At 48.8% G+C, this 12,776-nt stretch overlaps 1 protein-coding gene across 1 annotated transcript in view; it reads right to left on the bottom strand.

The window, feature by feature from the left end:
• Positions 1 to 12,776, bottom strand: part of LOC311154148 (solute carrier family 23 member 1-like) — a 32,404-nt gene that overhangs the window by 19,459 nt on the left and 169 nt on the right. The gene's annotated exons all lie outside the window — the stretch shown is intronic.

The following is a 12,776-nucleotide window of genomic DNA, read 5'->3' as shown; positions in this document are numbered from 1 at the left end:
CAGGACCTTGCCCATGGCTGTTATAGCTAGCAGCATTCTCAGTGTACCACACACCCCTGCACTAGCACATCATTTACAGCTTTTACTGCACGTCTATAATTCTACAGGATGCCCTCCTCAGCTGACACCCAAATCCCTTCTTCACCCACATTTCTAACAATTCATCTCACTGGAAATAGGTTCAAAAGACAAAGAAACACAGTCTTTACTGGGCTAAAATTCTGTTGTAATTTTTCTAATGCATACATAAAATGCTTTACCCAGGAACACAGCCACAAGCTCACCTGTTTTTCAGTACAGATACACATGCACTGCCATTCATCTACATTATCCTTTTAGAAATAGTGGAGGGAAAAGAAATTAAAAGTGTGCCAGAGAATAGAAAGTATGCTGAGCTGCAACAGCAGCAAGGGCTGTAGTGAAGAAATCATTCCTCAGATTCTTGTCAATAAGAACCGAGACAGAAGTTTAGCACCCACCAGAATCATTGCAGCAGCCTGAGCCCCTGGCTTTCCCCTTCTCCTCCATCCACAGGGTTTGCACCCCTTTATGCAAGAATTACCCTTCAGAGAGCAGACTCACCTCACAGCTGGGGTTACCTAGCCCATTGATATCTTTGTCTGAAGAGCGTGTCATGCCTTCCGTTCGCCCTCACTGACTGCCTTGAAAAAGAACCAGTCACAAGAGCAAAGCCTCCCGAATTCCCACTCCTTTCAGTCAAAACAGCCCCAAAGAAATGGGGTGAGAAGATGGAGAAGCTGGATTTCAGGAGCCAAACAGCGCTCAGGCTTGCTATTCATGTGAGCTGTATTGCAGAAGTATTTCCTTTTCTTTGGCTTATATAAGTGACTCCTTTCCTCCAGCTGATTAGAGGACTGGCATTCAAATCAATCTGGAAAGCAGCCCTTCCCTGGAATGAGAGAATCAGTAACTCCTGACAGAAGGTAAGGATGCTGGAGGATATCAGAGAGGCATCCCACACAGCCCTGGAAATTGTTGCTTCATTACTGTTTCAACAGCAGCTTGCATGTTTTGTGTGGGTTAGGCCTGTTTGAAGATCTTTGTCATCATCTTTGGGACATTCAATAACTAGACAGTTTCATTTATTTCATATAAAAACTACTGTACAAACATTGTCATCTTGTAGGATACTCCTATTACAGCCTGAAAAGAATGAAACTTTTTCTGTGGATTCATTTATGGCAGCAACCAAGGACCAAGTGTTGACATATATTTGTTGTTTAGCTTAAATAAATTTGAAATAGAATGAGTCATAGTTGTAATATTGTGTGATTTAGAATACTGTTTGCTTAGCTTTAATTGCTTAGCATGAGCAGCTGGATTTCCTGAAGCCTTGAGCCACAAGCTGTGGACTTTCATAGAGATATGCTTTTGGCTGAAACACAGTTAATTTTCCTAGTAACTGGTACAGAGCTGTGTTTTGTCTTTAGGGTGAGAAGAATATTGATAATACACTGCTTATTTAGTTGTAATATTTATCCTGAGTCTAACACCTATTTAGTTTCCCATGTTCTGTTCTAGTGAACAGGTACACAAGAAGTGCAAAACAGAAGATAAGGATGCTACAACCATCGACTCAATAAAATAAGGCAATGGCCTGCCTGCATGAAGACAGAGAAAGAGCTCAATAAGATATTAGAGAACCCAGACCAAAAATCACCATTGGACTAAAAAACTGCATTAAGAGCCCATGAAGGGCAGGTGTGTAGGCTTAAGCATATAATTGCCTGGGGATTTCTTTGTTCATGGTCCCTCTCTGAAGGCATCCAGCTCAAGCTGACGTGCTGCTGTACCACTCTATTAAATTCTTTATTTTTATAAATTCTGATGCCTGAGACTCTTTTGTAGGAAACCTGTGGTTGAGTCCAAATGAGGAGGAAGTACACCTGAGAGCATGTGTGTGTGTGAGAGTGAGGAAAGGACACTCACTGGCTGATGGAGCTGCTTACTGTGAGGGATTTTGGTCTCTGCTGGGGTAGTCTGGGGGGGATGTGTGGGTGTGACTGACCCCTGGAACACCAAGGCAGCGGCTTCTCCTTTCACACAAGTCATCAGAACATGACACCAAAGAGGTATAGAAAACATGAGATTGAAAAAAGATGACTTCAGGTCATTTGACTATCCCCATAGAGCTAGCTCACAACCATCAGATGGCCCAAAGCATAGTTATCCAAGTAGCTAATGGTGTTAATGCTCCAACAAACCATTCCAGCCACCCCACCCTTCCTAGATTAATTTAATGGCTTCCTAAGGCAGTGAGCTTCAATTGCAAAGAACTCCTTCAGAGAGGGGCATGTTATCACCTACACTTAGTGACCAGCCATTGGCAATATCTCCTGGTTTCCTTGAAGGATGCCATGGAACTGAACTAAACTCCAGTCCCTATTCCTTCTGTAGAGCTTTGGCATTCTCAGATCTTCTCTTGAGACCAGGACTGCATTACAGGATAGGACAACATTGCCCTAAACACTATTAGTGAAGTTACATCCTGCTGGACAGATAAATTCTAAGACATCCAAATCACTGAATTATAGGATGGTTTGTGTTAGAAAAGACCTGGAAGAACATAGAATCATAGACTCAGAATGGTATTGGTTGGAAGAGACCTTAAAGATCATCTAGTTCTAGACTAGAATGCCACAATATTCCTCTGGGGCTAGTCTATCTTCTCAGTAAGTTTTTATTTTTATAAAAATACCTGCTAATTTTAGCCCAGCATCTGTTCAATGACTCCTCAGTCCTGCCATTACCTTCTTTTCAGATGAGACCCAGGCATTCAGTAACCACGGCTTCTTAAACAATTTAAACTTGTTTAACATCCAGAAGGTATGGGTGCATAACACCTGTGTCACCTAGACTAGCATGTGAAACTGCCCACACAAAAGAATATTAAGTGAACAGGATGAGAAGAACAAAATTATAATAACAAAATCAATCCTTTTCCTCAAAAAAAGCTGGGCAGAAAACCAGTTTCCCCCCTGAGAAATCCTGCAGTGCAAAAAATGCCCTTTTTAGAGTACCAAGAGACTGCAGATTTTAATAAAAAACACAAGAAGGAAGTCCAAAAGCCTGCACATTCAGCCTGTTAGGAATGAAGAGTTTAACAATACCAACCTCTGGCCAACAGAAGGTTAATAATCTGGAAACTAGATGAAGGTTATGAAATAGCCCAATGTACATGTCAAAGCAGAAATTTATGGGGTCCATGTGAAATGCCCCAGCCTGGAATATCCTGCTTTTGGAAATAAGCAAGAAAAGTAGGAATTCTCTGCATAGATGCAAATATTTGTATACTCAATGTATACATGCACATTTATGTGCATATTTAGGTACAGATATAACAAGATTATCAATAAATTACTAAATTGTGAGGTTTTTTCAGAACAAAGTATTATTCAATTAGCAAAAATGCATGTTTGAACAGCAATGTTGTGAATTACTGATTATTGATGACAGTCAATTATACAAATGACTTTTAAGTATAAATCAGGCAGGTACACACCTTTTCAAGTTATTAATAATGTTTTAGGAAAGAGAACAAAAAAATATAATACATATTGCTTCAGACTTGTGTGTGAGGATATCTCTTGCTGACCTGGCCAGCTGCTCATGACAGTAAAGGCTGGCTCAGTTTATGGCCCTGAGGGGGGCATAACTCAAACGTTATGCCTCTGCAATGCATGCACTGATACAGGAGCTCCCTTTGCTTTCAGTGAGTGCCTCCAAAACTTCCAGTGCACCTTAAAATTGGGGTGCCAAGTGGGACAGATTCACAGAATATTCTGAATTAGAAGGGAAGGGACCCACAAGCATCATCGAGTCCAACTCTTAAGTAAATGGCCCATACAGGGATTGAGCCCACAGCCTTGGTGTTATTAGCACCATATTCTTTCCCAAATGATGAACCAACCAACCAAGAGTGACTGGCACAGGTGAAGACGTCTAAAGCTGAATGAGAGGCATCCCTCCATGTAGGGCTGTGCACATCTAACCCAGGGAGGTGCAGACTTGCTGAGGTGTGCCAAGCCCCTTGCTGAGAGAGCAGGTTCATCCACAGTGCTCTCATGAACCTGTGGCACTGAATCCCAGCTCCTGGGGTTGAACAAAGGAGTGTCTAAAGGGAACTCAGGGCTATGAAATAAAAGTGGTGCAGTATAGAAGAGGCATGTCATAGAGACTTTGTGCTAAAAAAACCAACAAAACACCAAATACTGCAATCATCGTTATGAAGAAAGAACAGTTTGTTCTTCTACAGCTCTAGCCCTGGTTGGTTTGCATGAAAGATGGACTAGCAAGAGAATGAAGGAAGTGACTTACAATTACTAATTTAGTTACAAAACACCTCTGTCCTGTCTCCAAAACCTTCTGCAAGCAAAGAGGATTACTCATGGTCACTGACTCGAAATTAGTACCTGTGTGTTCATTGAATCACAGAGTAGTCTGAGTTGGAAGGGACCTTAAGTCTCACCTAGTTCCAAGCCCCCTGCCATGGACAGGGATGCCTTTCACTAGATCAGGCTGCTTCAAACCCCATGCCTTGAATGCTTTCTGGGACAGAGTATTCACAATTTCTCTGAGCATCCACAACTCCTCTGTAGTTCAGAATTCAGTAGTGGGAGTGTGGAAGTGGGACACTTTTGCAGAGGGAAGATTTAAAAGGTTCAAAGGGGTACAAGAGAAGGTAGAGAGAAATGCCTCTGGTTCAGGAAAGCTTTACCCCTCAGTGCATCCCCACCAGCCAGCAGGGAGATCTGAGTGCAAACACAAGAAACACTTGAGCCAGCATTGAAAACCATCAGCTGAGCATTGCCTTGCAGGCTGCTGTGACGGAGAAGCAGCCCTGGAAGGAGATCACCCACGCGGAATATACAGCAAAGGTGGACAACCCCAGCCAAGACTGTGGAGCTAGGAGAGCTGTAGCCTCGTGGCCATGACAGCTTCCCCACTAGCTCCTCCTTTCTCTTAGCCTTCCTCACGAGCCAAGGACTGACCTGGGGCATGGACACGCTCCTCTCCTGAGCCCAGGGTCACTGCCTGCAGGAACAGCCTGTTGCCCTGCTCTGGTGCCCAGCTCGATGCAGATGTCTGCCTCTGGAAAGCAGGAACTGGGAACAGCACTGAAATCCCACTCCAGCAGGATATTGATTTTGTAATAATAAGGCCCTTTATCTCCCTCAGCCGCAGGCTAGCTCTTAAGAGCATTAGCAAAAGGTTAATCCATGTCACCTACTCAGCATTTTGAGCACAAGCGTGGTTATCGTGTCACGGGGGTTTTGCTGAGCCTGGTCATTCCCTGGCACGCGTGACAAGCCGTACTGCTGCCCACCCGGGCCGAAGGCTTTTGGCATGTGCTCGGCCCGCAGCTGGAGCGCATCGGGACCATCCAGCAGCTGGGAGGGGCCCTGCCTCGGGCTCTTCCCGCTGTCCGCCAGCCAGCGGCAGCGGAGGGACCGGCTCGTACGCCCCGGCGGGAGAAGGTGCGCAGATTCCAGGCTCTGGCTCAATAGAGGGAGCGCTTCAGAGTCGGTCCTGGCCAGGCTGATGTATTCCCAGAACCCAGGGGGCTGCCTGCGCTCCAGCTTCCAGCGGCCAGGAGACCACGGGGTTTGACCCAGGGCATGCCCCAAGGCAGGCTCCTCTGTGACAGCGTTACACTGTCACACAGTCCAGCCTGCCCCAAAACTTTCACCGTTACTGCACGAGCAAACAGCAAAGTCCCTGCAGTCAGATAGAGAAAAGGTGGAAAAAAAAAAAAATTAAAAAAACTCCCTAGAAACCAGCAATATTTACTGAGACAGGGAGGAACATACCTCCTTGGTCTACTCTCCAGGGGGAGCCAAGGAAAGGTTACTGTTTAAGAAGAATTAACCAGAAAAGTGAAGAAATGAAAGTAGTTTCTAAAGCAAGATCATTATGAGTCATGGGAGGTTGAAACAGGTTTTCCTAAGAAATCAAATAAATCCCTTGGAGAGAAACCCAGAAATACCAGGCCGGCCAAAAAAAAAAAAAAAAAAAAAAAGGACTGAGAGATGGATGGGCAAAAAGAGCAGGATTAAGGTGTTTCCACATCCAAAATCTCATCAAAATCTCATGGAGGTGACAAGAAACCTCTCTAAAAGTGCAAGGAGGGCCAGAGTACTGCTGAACTACTCCAGGTGGGAGCAAGAGCAGGTCCCACCTGGGGAGGAAGGCAAGCCATTGCCTGGCCCCACAACTTCCTTCCACTCAGCAGACGCCCTCATCTACATCCCTGTGTTGGATGGGATGTGACAAGAGCTTGATCCTGTCTGATATTTTTATTTCTCCTTTATGCACTACAGTAAATCACACTAAGATGGTAAGGCCACTGCTGGGTTTTAGAAATAGAAGCTGCTCACATGTCTAAGGCAACATTCCCCCCCTCAGAAGCCACTGGGGCAGCCACAGGCAGCCCAGCACATTGGCTACAGCTAAAGGCCACAGATATAAAAAGAGAAAATTAACAAAAACTGACCCATCTCCATGTAAAGCTATATTTGTGCCAATGCTATTAGTGAATAACAGCCTCTAACCCTTATACCTGCAGTAAGTCCCAGGACAAGCAAGGATGCAGTACAGGAGGGGCAAAGGAGATCCACAGAGCCAGGGGAGCTCCAGGGAGTGCAAGGAGGGAAGACAGCCACAGCAGGGGATGCTCCAAAAGTCACCCCAAAGTCCTGCTGGTCTCACAGCCGCTGTACTGGCTGCTGGGGAGAGCCCTGGCACAAAGGCATTGCCTGCTCCAAAACATCTGGCTCCCAAGCACCCAGGCAACATGGAGCATCTTTTCCCTTCATGGGTGTACACAAGTTACCTGGCAGGTGGGGTAGGTAAGAGCAACATACATTCCAGGAGGCAAGAGCTGATTGCTACTACAGCCCCTCCACCTATAAAACATCACAGCCTGAAATGACAGGCAGAGAGATGCCAAGCAGAGAAAAGGAAAAACAGATTTCTCTGCAGCTCCCATAGTGGCAAAGCCAGCGGAATTGCTGCTACGAAACCCTTTTGATTCCCGTGGCTCATATCACACTCCACTGCTGCTGACAGAAAATCAGCCCTAGGTTCTGGCAGGCAAGAAAAGACAAGCACAGGGTCTGCAGCATAAGAGTCTCAGCAGTGAGCTCGACCGTGGATTTCGGCAGGTGGAGGAGGAGGAGAAGGAGGAGGGCTCCTGATGTGCAACTCCAGCACCTGGAGAGATGTTAACAGCCAGTGTCTGCAAACAGGGGGCGTAAGGGATAGATCCTAAGGGTTTGCTCTTTCTCACTCCCCACACCTGTTTTCCTTCCCCGTGGGGCTCTGGAGGCGAGTGGCCAGAGCAGGGCTGGCAGTGCTAGGAGCAGGGACGCAGGGCTTGTGCCGACGCGGAGGAGAGGCAAGCGCCGGGGAAAGAGCGGCTGCTAGCTTTGCTGCTCAGGGCTTAATGCACTAAGAGCCCAGCTGATTCCTGCCCAGGCACAAAGGGAAACCGCAGGCGCTCGGGGCGGCCAGGCACCCAATGGTGTCGTGTTTCCCCAAACCATGACGGGACAAAGGCTCGGGAAATGCATCGTCCTTTGCCTGCTGCCCTGGAGCTGCCTGAGCTCTGCCTGGAGTGATGCTGCTGGGCCCGGGACCGCCTCGCTCGGTACAGGACACATCAGAAAGGAGCTGCCCAGAGATGCTGCCAACGGGACCGATGTGCAGAGCAACATCTCAGGTACTGAACTGAGCGATCTCCCACCTCTCCCTCTGCGGGCTGCCTGGGGCCCCTCGGTGCAGGCACACAGGGGAAGGGCGCGGGGTCGCGGTGATGAAGGCATGATGGTGCTTCTCTCATCGGACACAGCGGCACTCCCAGGGCATGCACAGGGGCCACAAGGCTTTGTGTGGTGGACACAGCAGCTTCTGTGATATGGGAGAGATGTGTCGCACCTGAAGCAGTTAGGAGGCACAGGGAGGAAACTTGACAGTTAATGGGTTTTTTTTTTGAGAGTAAAGTCCTCCTCCACAATAACATCTATGCATATCACGATGGACCAGCTGTCTGCTCAGGTATGAGTGCACTGAACACATCTCTATCCCTAGAGGCTGAGCTGCGACCCTTGGGAAGAAATGGAGACTTTTTTTAAAAAAAACCACAAATAATCTCCAGCTGCTGAGAGTGATTATTTTTCTTTAATCCACTTACCAGGGCAAAGCACGTACCATTCCCCAACGAGTGAGATATGGCATCAGGACTGCTGTGGCGTGACCACCCACCTGGGGCTGGCAGAAGCTCAGAGAGCCATGTCATGCTCCAAACCATGGTGACTATTGGCAAAGGCCATAACAACCAGTGCTGGACAACGTAATCATACAAGAGATCCAGTCCAAGCACTCAGCAGTTTCCCTGGCACTGCTGAATTAACTCATACAGACATCTGTTAACAGCACTGCTGAAATTAGAGAAAGTCTGATCTTACTCAGCCTGATTTGTTTCTTATCAGCTCCACTGGAATAGAAACCATCTCAGTAAAAGCAGAGGGAAACCAGACCTTTCTCTCACATTAGCTTTACTATTCCACTTGGAATTCCCCATAGAAGTTACCCCTAAGCTAGATAAAACACACTTTTGCCTGCAGGTTTTAAGCTTGGTTAAATTAGAGTTGATCAGAGTATTTTCCTTTAATTTAGGATATTGACACCTGCTACCACGATGACACCTGCTACCACACCTTCTTGGCCTTGTGGTAGAATATCCAGCTGAGGGGGTTGGCAAGCATGTGGTCAGACTACCATTCTTTTTAGAGTTTACCTAACTTTTGGCTCTCCCTAGGTATTGGTGCAATGCAGAAGAGATGGTCTAAGCAGGACAATTAAGTAGCTCTGAATAGCTGTGAGTTACAAACTAGTTAAAAAATTAAAGGCTGGGATGAAAAAAAACCCTCTCTCTCTATCAGAGAGTAATATTTCTTTGTTTTGAGTTCCAGCCAACAATATTCTCCCAGAATATTGTGTTATTAAAAAACATTCTCTTCCTTTCCCTCCTTCCCCCTTTCTGCATACTCTCCCCAGCCTGCACCTTTCCAGTCTCACTTCTGCTGTTCAGGAGCTGCTCACACTGGAGATCTGCAACTGAAAAACTTTTTTTCCAGATAAAGCTGCTAGACTTTCTAATGTATTTCCTTTGGGCTATGCAAAAAACCACCCCCACACACAAAAAAACCCCAAAAACCAAACAAAAACAAACAAACAACAAAAATGTCCCAGAGGCTTGCAGGTCCTGCAGGAGTGACACGGGGGCCTGGCAGCCCTTTTGACAGCATCACTACGGGGGACGTTTGTCACCACCTGAGCTTAACATGTCCCCTTCTCCCCCAGTGCCATGCACAGCTCTCCCCCCGCCACGCTACGGGTACTACTACGTGGACAGAGGCTCAGGCGTCTCCCTGGGCTCGGTGCTGGTGTACTGGTGCCAGGAGGGATACCAGCTGGTGGGCAGCGAGAGGCTCGCCTGCCTCCGCCAGGAGAGCACCTCATCCTGGAGCCACCCCCCGCCCCAGTGCCAGGGTAAGGAGCCCTCGGGCGGCACCCAGCCCCTGCGCCCGCTCCCGGGGGCTCGGGGGGCGCTAACTCGGGTGGGGAGGGGCAGCCCCCGGCCCGCACACGGGGCCTTCCTGGCTCTGATCAGGGCAGCGAGGGCAGCAGGAGGTGGGGTGACCCGGCCGCCCTGAATGGGGACAGGGAAGGTGTGGCCTGACCCAGTCGGTTGCGGCCAGCACCGCTGACAGCGTTTCAGGAGCTGCAACAGCCAGGGGATGCCGGGGGGGGAATTCACCTGAGATCAGCTCAGCAGAGAACCAGACCCTCCCTCGTTCCCAGCAGCTGCTGCTCAAGTCACCAGGCTGGGTCAAAACCTGGTACCGGCTGACACCCGACTCCTGGTGCCAGGCACAGGGAGCCCAGGGCACGGCCAAAAGCTTGCCCAGCAGGAGGAAAACTGAACTCCACAGTACATGCTGAGCACGTGCCAGTTGCAAGTAACCCTCCTTGACACTTTTTAACTTTTCTTTTTTCAACATTTTTTCCCTTTTCGGCTGTTTTCTTTTGCCCTTTTAATTTTTTACATTTTTTAACCTTTTTTCTTTTTTAATTTTGCTCCCTTTAAAACCTCTCCCCCTTTTTAACTTTATTTTTTTCTAGTTTTCCTGTTTAATTTTTTCCTTTCTATTTTTAGGGCTTAATGTCTACTACCCTTAGGCTTTATGCAAGCCACATCAAATGCTTTATATTTTCTGCCCCGTGTGATCATTTTATATTAATTATCTGAAAAAATACGAAAATATGTTAATATGGGATCTTTTTCCCATCAACTTTCTGGTGTATTGAGCCGGCGTGGCATCACCCACGTTCACCATGAGGTTTATAATAGCTATTAATAAATATTCTCTGGAACGTCACTTTGGGGCTACCTGCAAGGGGGACGGCGGCCGGGAGCAAGGGTGGGTCCCTGTGCCCGGCCCCGCTCACCGGCCCTCGCCCGCAGCCGCCGCCGCGCAGCCCTCGGGCACCGGGTCCCGCATGGCGGTGGCCGCCTCGCTGCTGAGCGGAGCCGTCATCCTGGCACTGTCCGTCTCCTTCGCCGTGTGCTGCTGGCGGGACAGGGCGAGGAAGAGCCGCGGCGGGTGAGTATGGAGGCGGTGCGGGAGCGGTGCGGTGGGCTCGGCGGGAGCGAGGAGCAGCTGAAGGAGTGTCGCTGCTGCCATCTGCTGAGACACGCGGGTTGCGCCCACTCGGGACGCTTGAGACCTGCTTGTGCCCTTTCACCACCCTCCTGCTCACACATCTGGAACTATCAAGCATAAAAAAAGTTAAACCACTGCTCCAAAGTCAAGGTACGCTTGACTGTGGAAGGGGTATCCAGCAGTGGGGATGCTGCTGCTGCTGATAATTGCAGAGGGGGCTCCTGTTACATGCCTGAGGAAGGGGATGCCCTACAGAGGGGCCTGGACAAGCTCAAGAAGTGAGACCATGGAAACCTCAAGAGGTTTAACAAGACCAAGTGCCAGGTGCAGCACCTGGGTCAGGGCAAGCCCAGGTATCAACACAGGCTGGGGGACGAGCAGATGGAGAGCAGCCCTGTGAGAAGGACTTGGGGGTGCAGGTGGATGAGGGGCTGGACATCACCCAGAAATGGCACTCACATCCCAGAAAGCCAATTGCATCCTGGGCTGCATCCAAAGCAGGCTGAGGGAGGAGATTCTACCCTTCTGCTCTGCTCTGGTGGGACCCCACCTGCAGTGCTGCATCCAGCTCTGGGGTCCCTAAAGTAAGAAAGACATGGACCTGTGAGTAAGGCCCAGAGGAGGCCACAAAGATGATCAGAGGGCTGGAGCACTTCTATGAGAAAGGCTGTGAGAGTTGGCATTCAGGCAGCAGCAAAAGCTCCAGGAAAATCTTACAGCAGCCTTGCAGTACTCGATGGGACCCTACAAGAAAGAGGGGTAAAAGCTTTTTAACAGGACCTGTTATGATAGGATAAGGGGCAATTATTTTAAAGTGAAAGAGGATTGGCTAAGGTTGAATATAAGGAAAATGGGTTTTATAATGAGGGTGGTAAAACAGTTGCCCAGAGAGGCTATAGATGCCCCATCCCTGAAAATATTCAAGGTCAGATTGGATGGAGCACTGAGCAACCTGATCTAGTGGAAGGTGTCCCTGCTCATTGCAGTGAGGTCACTCTAGAGGTCACTTCCAACCTAAATTGTTCTATGATTCTGTGAGCTTGGTGATCTACAAAAAGCTCCCCATTATCAGAGGAAGAAGGGAACAGACAGTATGGGGAGGATGGTTAATAGGAATATCGCTTTTCTGAGGCTAAGTTCAGTGCAACTGTCTGCACACAGCCCAGGGCTGGGGAGGGAAAGGAGGAGCACTCTTCTGTGGAAAGAGCTGGGAGAAAAGTCATGGTGGGAAGCAGAACTGGGCAAACAGAGGTAGCAGGACCACAGTCACAGAGAATCACCTCTGCAGCAGCACCGCCCAGCTTGCCTGGCACACACCACAGTCCAGCAGGGCCTCTTTTGTATCCTGGCCAAAGGATGACAGTAACAGGGACCATGCAGCCCAGGAATACACCTTAACCAAGAGCCTAACTCATTATCAGAAGTGCACAAGAAGGAAAAAAAATACCCGGCAAGCAAGAGAGGGCATCTCAGTCTTTCAACAGGCACCAAGCACACCTGTCCCCACAGGCCTGCTCTTCCCTAGCTGGTGCAACCCTTTTCTGTGGGGCTGAAACAGCATCAGTCATTTCCTCTGGGAACAAAGAAAGGGGGTAAAAATCATTGGGCTTTGCCTTAGGATACAAACATGCCAGATCTTTCCAGGGGTGTGAGCAAATAAAAGCCAGACCAGAGAGCCCAAAGCAAGCACCTGCATGAGCATCTCTCTCACCACCCGGCAGGCAGCAGCAGCAGAGAAGGAAAGTCAGAGGACGGAAGCGTGACCCCTCCACCGGCGAGAGGGGCAGGAATGCTTTTGGAAGACTCAAACACTACCACCGGCGCGATTACCACCTCTCGGCCGTCTCCAGCTCCGTGTTCCCAGGGGCATTCGCAGGCTGCAATAACCTGGCTTTCCAAAGGTACGGTTCAGCACCAGCCCCTGCCGCTGCCCTCCCAAGCTCCTCACACGGGGACGAGCTGCCCCCAGCCGGCCCGGAGGCAGGAGCACCAAGCTGTAGAAAAGCTCTCGTCCCTTAAGGAGTCAAT

This window comes from Fringilla coelebs, assembly GCF_963513975.1.
Source record: "Fringilla coelebs genome assembly, chromosome: 5".
Taxonomy (NCBI): domain Eukaryota; kingdom Metazoa; phylum Chordata; class Aves; order Passeriformes; family Fringillidae; genus Fringilla; species Fringilla coelebs.
This window is presented reverse-complemented; position numbering and strand designations above follow the sequence as displayed.